We start from the raw sequence: 5,874 nt of genomic DNA on the forward strand, positions 1-5,874 counted from the left end.
GGCTTCGGAACTTTTAAATATCTCGATATATCTCGAGAACTACGCATCTGATCAAAAAATATCATAGAACATAAAAAGTAGGAAACTGAATTCTCTCCAAAAAAGGTCTCTTAACATTTTGCCATAGCTCGCTTCGTTTCCGAGATATTTGCAGATTTATCACAAGGGAAGGGGCCTGACGCACATATTTCGAGATATTTCTTCTTCTTGTTGTTCTTCTTCTGCACAGCTAAGCTGGAAGTGGCATTTGCGGCTCGCACTATTGCGGAGTTATCTCAAAGAAAGGGGCCACGGTGTTTCTGTATCTCTATTATGTTGGTGCGGCTTCGGAACTTTTAAATATCTCGATATATCTCGAAAACTACGCTTCTGATCAAAAAATATCATAGAACATAAATTGTAGGAAACATAATTCTCTACAAAAAAGGTCTCTTAACATTTTGCCATAGCTCGCTTCGTTTCCGAGATATTTGCAGATTTATCTCAAGGGAAGGGGCCTAACGGACATATTTCGAGTTATTTCTTCTTCTTGTTGTTCTTCCTCTGCACAGCTAAACTGGAAGTGGCATTTCCAGCTCGCAATAGTGCAGAGTTATCTCAAAGAAAGGGGCCACGGTGTTTCTGTATCTCTATTATGTTGGTGCGGCTTCGGAACTTTTAAATATCTTGATATATCTCGAGAACTACGCATCTGATCAAAAAATATCATAGAACATAAAAAGTAGGAAACTTAATTCTCTACAAAAAAGGTCTCTTAACATTTTGCCATAGCTCGCTTCGTTTCCGAGATATTTGCAGATTCAGCTCAAAGGAACTGGCCTGACGGACATATTTCGAGATATTTCTTCTTCTTGTTGTTCTTCTTCTGCACAGCTAAGCTGGAAGTGGCATTTGCAGCTCGCAATAGTGCAGAGTTATCTCAAAGAGAGGGGCCACGGTGTTTCTGTATCTCTATTATGTTGGTGCGGCTTCGGAACTTTTAAATATCTTGATATATCTCGAGAACTACGCATCTGATCAAAAAATATCATAGAAGATAAAAAGTAGGAAACTTAATTCTCTACAAAAAAGGTCTGTTAACATTTCGCCATAGCTCGCTTCGTTTCCGAGATATTTGCAGATTTATCTCAATGGAAGGGGCCTGTCGGACATATTTCGAGATATTTCTTCTTCTTGTTGTTCTTCTTCTGCACAGCTAAGCTGGAAGTGGCATTTGCGGCTCGCACTAGTGCAGAGTTATCTCAAAGAAAGGGGCCACGGTGTTTCTGTATCTCTATTATGTTGGTGCGGCTTCGGAACTTTTAAATATCTCGATATATCTCGAAAACTACGCTTCTGATCAAAAAATATCATAGAACATAAATTGTAGGAAACATAATTCTCTACAAAAAACGTCTCTTAACATTTTGCCATAGCTCGCTTCGTTTCCGAGATATTTGCAGATTCAGCTCAAAGGAACGGGCCTGACGGACATATTTCGATATTCTTCTTCTTCTTGTTGTTCTTCTTCTGCACAGCTAAGCTGGAAGTGGCATTTGCAGCTCGCACTAGTGCAGAGTTATCTCAAAGAAAGGGGCCACGGTGTTTCTGTATCTCTATTATGTTGGTGCGGCTTCGGAACTTTTAAATATCTTGATATATCTCGAGAACTACGCATCTGATCAAAAAATATCATAGAACATAAAAAGTAGGAAACTTAATTCTCTACAAAAAAGGTCTCTGAACATTTTGCCATAGGTCGCTTCGTTTCCGAGATATTTGCAGATTTATCTCAAGGGAAGGAGCCTAACGGAAATATTTCGAGATATTTCTTCTTCTTGTTGTTCTTCTTCTGCACAGCTAAGCTGGAAGTGGCATTTGCGGCTCGCACTAGTGCAGAGTTATCTCAAAGAAAGGGGCCACGGTGTTTCTGTATCCCTATTATGTTGGTGCGGCTTCGGAACTTTTAAATATCTCGATATATCTCGAAAACTACGCATCTGATCAAAAAATATCATAGAACATAAAAAGTAGGAAACTTAATTCTCTACAAAAAAGGTCTCTTAACATTTTGCCATAGCTCGCTTGGTTTCCGAGATATTTGCAGATTTATCTCAAGGGAAAGGGCCTGACGGACATATTTCGAGATATTTCTTCTTCTTGTTGTTCTTCTTCTGCACAGCTAAGCTGGAAGTGGCATTTGCGGCTCGCACTAGTGCAGAGTTATCTCAAAGAAAGGGGCCACGGTGTTTCTGTATCTCTATTATGTTGGTGCGGCTTCGGAACTTTTAAATATCTCGATATATCTCGAAAACTACGCTTCTGATCAAAAAATATCATAGAACATAAATTGTAGGAAAGATAATTCTCTACAAAAAACGTCTCTTAACATTTTGCCATAGCTCGCTTCGTTTCCGAGATATTTGCAGATTCAGCTCAAAGGAACTGGCCTGACGGACATGTTTCGAGATATTTCTTCTTCTTGTTGTTCTTCCTCTGCACAGCTAAGCTGGAAGTGGCATTTGCGGCTCGCACTAGTGCAGAGTTATCTCAAAGAAAGGGGCCACGGTGTTTCTGTATCCCTATTATGTTGGTGCGGCTTCGGAACTTTTAAATATCTCGATATATCTCGAAAACTACGCTTCTGATCAAAAAATATCATAGAACATAAATTGTAGGAAACATAATTCTCTACAAAAAACGTCTCTTAACATTTTGCCATAGCTCGCTTCGTTTCCGAGATATTTGCAGAATTATCTCAAGGGAAGGGGCCTGACGGACATATTTCGAGATATTTCTTCTTCTTGTTGTTCTTCTTCTGCACAGCTAAGCTGGAAGTGGCATTTACAGCTCGCAATAGTGCAGAGTTATCTCAAAGAAAGGGGCCACGGTGTTTCTGTATCTCTATTATGTTGGTGCGGCTTCGGAACTTTTAAATATCTTGATATATCTCGAGAACTACGCATCTGATCAAAAAATATCATAGAACATAAAAAGTAGGAAACTTAATTCTCTACAAAAAAGGTCTCTGAACATTTTGCCATAGGTCGCTTCGTTTCCGAGATATTTGCAGATTTATCTCAAGGGAAGGGGCCTGACGGACATATTTCGAGATATTTCTTCTTCTTGTTGTTCTTCTTCTGCACAGCTAAGCTGGAAGTGGCATTTGCGGCTCGCAGTAGTGCAGAGTTATCTCAAAGAAAGGGGCCACGGTGTTTCTGTATCTCTATTATGTTGGTGCGGCTTCGGAACTTTTAAATATCTCGATATATCTCGAAAACTACGCTTCTGATCAAAAAATATCATAGAACATAAATTGTAGGAAAGATAATTCTCTACAAAAAAGGTCTGTTAACATTTTGCCATAGCTCGCTTCGTTTCCGAGATATTTGCAGATATATCTCAAGGGAAGGGGCCTGACGGACATATTTCGAGATATTTCTTCTTCTTGTTGTCCTTCTTCTGCACAGCTAAACTGGAAGTGGCATTTCCAGCTCGCAATAGTGCAGAGTTATCTCAAAGAGAGGGGCCACGGTGTTTCTGTATCTCTATTATGTTGGTGCGGCTTCGGAACTTTTAAATATCTTGATATATCTCGAGAACCACGCATCTGATCAAAAAATATCATAGAAGATAAAAAGTAGGAAACTTAATTCTCTACAAAAAAGGTCTCTTAACATTTTGCCATAGCTCGCTTGGTTTCCGAGATATTTGCAGATTTATCTCAAGGGAAGGGGCCTGACGGACATATTTCGAGATATTTCTTCTTCTTGTTGTTCTTCTTCTGCACAGCTAAGCTGGAAGTGGCATTTGCGGCTCGCACTAGTGCAGAGTTATCTCAAAGAAAGGGGCCACGGTGTTTCTGTATCTCTATTATGTTGGTGCGGCTTCGGAACTTTTAAATATCTCGATATATCTCGAAAACTACGCTTCTGATCAAAAAATATCATAGAACATAAATTGTAGGAAAGATAATTCTCTACAAAAAACGTCTCTTAACATTTTGCCATAGCTCGCTTCGTTTCCGAGATATTTGCAGATTCAGCTCAAAGGAACGGGCCTGACGGACATATTTCGAGATACTTCTTCTTCTTGTTGTTCTTCCTCTGCACAGCTAAGCTGGAAGTGGCATTTCCAGCTCGCAATAGTGCAGAGTTATCTCAAAGAGAGGGGCCACGGTGTTTCTGTATCTCTATTATGTTGGTGCGGCTTCGGAACTTTTAAATATCTTGATATATCTCGAGAACTACGCATCTGATCAAAAAATATCATAGAAGATAAAAAGTAGGAAACTTAATTCTCTACAAAAAAGGTCTCTTAACATTTTGTCATAGCTCGCTTCGTTTCCGAGATATTTGCAGATATATCTCAAGGGAAGGGGCCCGACGGACATATTTCGAGATATTTCTTCTTCTTGTTGTTCTTCTTCTGCACAGCTAAACTGGAAGTGGCATTTCCAGCCCGCAATAGTGCAGAGTTATCTCAAAGAGAGGGGCCACGGTGTTTCTGGATCTCTATTATGTTGGTGCGGCTTCGGAACTTTTAAATATCTTGATATATCTCGAGAACTACGCATCTGATCAAAAAATATCATAGAAGATAAAAAGTAGGAAACTTAATTCTCTACAAAAAAGGTCTCTTAACATTTTGCCATAGCTCGCTTGGTTTCCGAGATATTTGCAGATATATCTCAAGGGAAGGGGCCTGACGGACATATTTCGAGATATTTCTTCTTCTTGTTGTTCTTCTTCTGCACAGCTAAGCTGGAAGTGGCATTTACAGCTCGCAATAGTGCAGAGTTATCTCAAAGAAAGGGGCCACGGTGTTTCTGTATCTCTATTATGTTGGTGCGGCTTCGGAACTTTTAAATATCTCGATATATCTCGAAAACTACGCTTCTGATCAAAAAATATCATAGAACATAAATTGTAGGAAACGTAATTCTCTACAAAAAAGGTCTCTTAACATTTTGCCATAGCTAGCTTCGTTTCCGAGATATTTGCAGATATATCTCAAGGGAAGGGGCCTGACGGACATATTTCGAGATATTTCTTCTTCTTGTTGTTCTTCTTCTACACAGCTAAGCTGGAAGTGGCATTTACAGCTCGCAATAGTGCAGAGTTATCTCAAAGAGAGGGGCCACGGTGTTTCTGTATCTCTATTATGTTGGTGCGGCTTCGGAACTTTTAAATATCTTGATATATCTCGAGAACTACGCATCTGATCAAAAAATATCATAGAAGATAAAAAGTAGGAAACTTAATTCTCTACAAAAAAGGTCTCTTAACATTTTGCCATAGCTCGCTTGGTTTCCGAGATATTTGCAGATTTATCTCAAGGGAAGGGGCCTGACGGACATATTTCGAGATATTTCTTCTTCTTGTTGTTCTTCTTCTGCACAGCTAAGCTGGAAGTGGCATTTGCGGCTCGCACTAGTGCAGAGTTATCTCAAAGAAAGGGGCCACGGTGTTTCTGTATCTCTATTATGTTGGTGCGGCTTCGGAACTTTTAAATATCTCGATATATCTCGAAAACTACGCTTCTGATCAAAAAATATCATAGAACATAAATTGTAGGAAAGATAATTCTCTACAAAAAACGTCTCTTAACATTTTGCCATAGCTCGCTTCGTTTCCGAGATATTTGCAGATTCAGCTCAAAGGAACGGGCCTGACGGACATATTTCGAGATACTTCTTCTTCTTGTTGTTCTTCCTCTGCACAGCTAAGCTGGAAGTGGCATTTCCAGCTCGCAATAGTGCAGAGTTATCTCAAAGAGAGGGGCCACGGTGTTTCTGTATCTCTATTATGTTGGTGCGGCTTCGGAACTTTTAAATATCTTGATATATCTCGAGAACTACGCATCTGATCAAAAAATATCATAGAAGATAAAAAG

Source organism: Osmia lignaria, unplaced genomic scaffold (genome assembly GCF_051020975.1).
Source record: "Osmia lignaria lignaria isolate PbOS001 unplaced genomic scaffold, iyOsmLign1 scaffold0002, whole genome shotgun sequence".
Classification (NCBI taxonomy): Eukaryota; Metazoa; Arthropoda; class Insecta; order Hymenoptera; family Megachilidae; genus Osmia; species Osmia lignaria.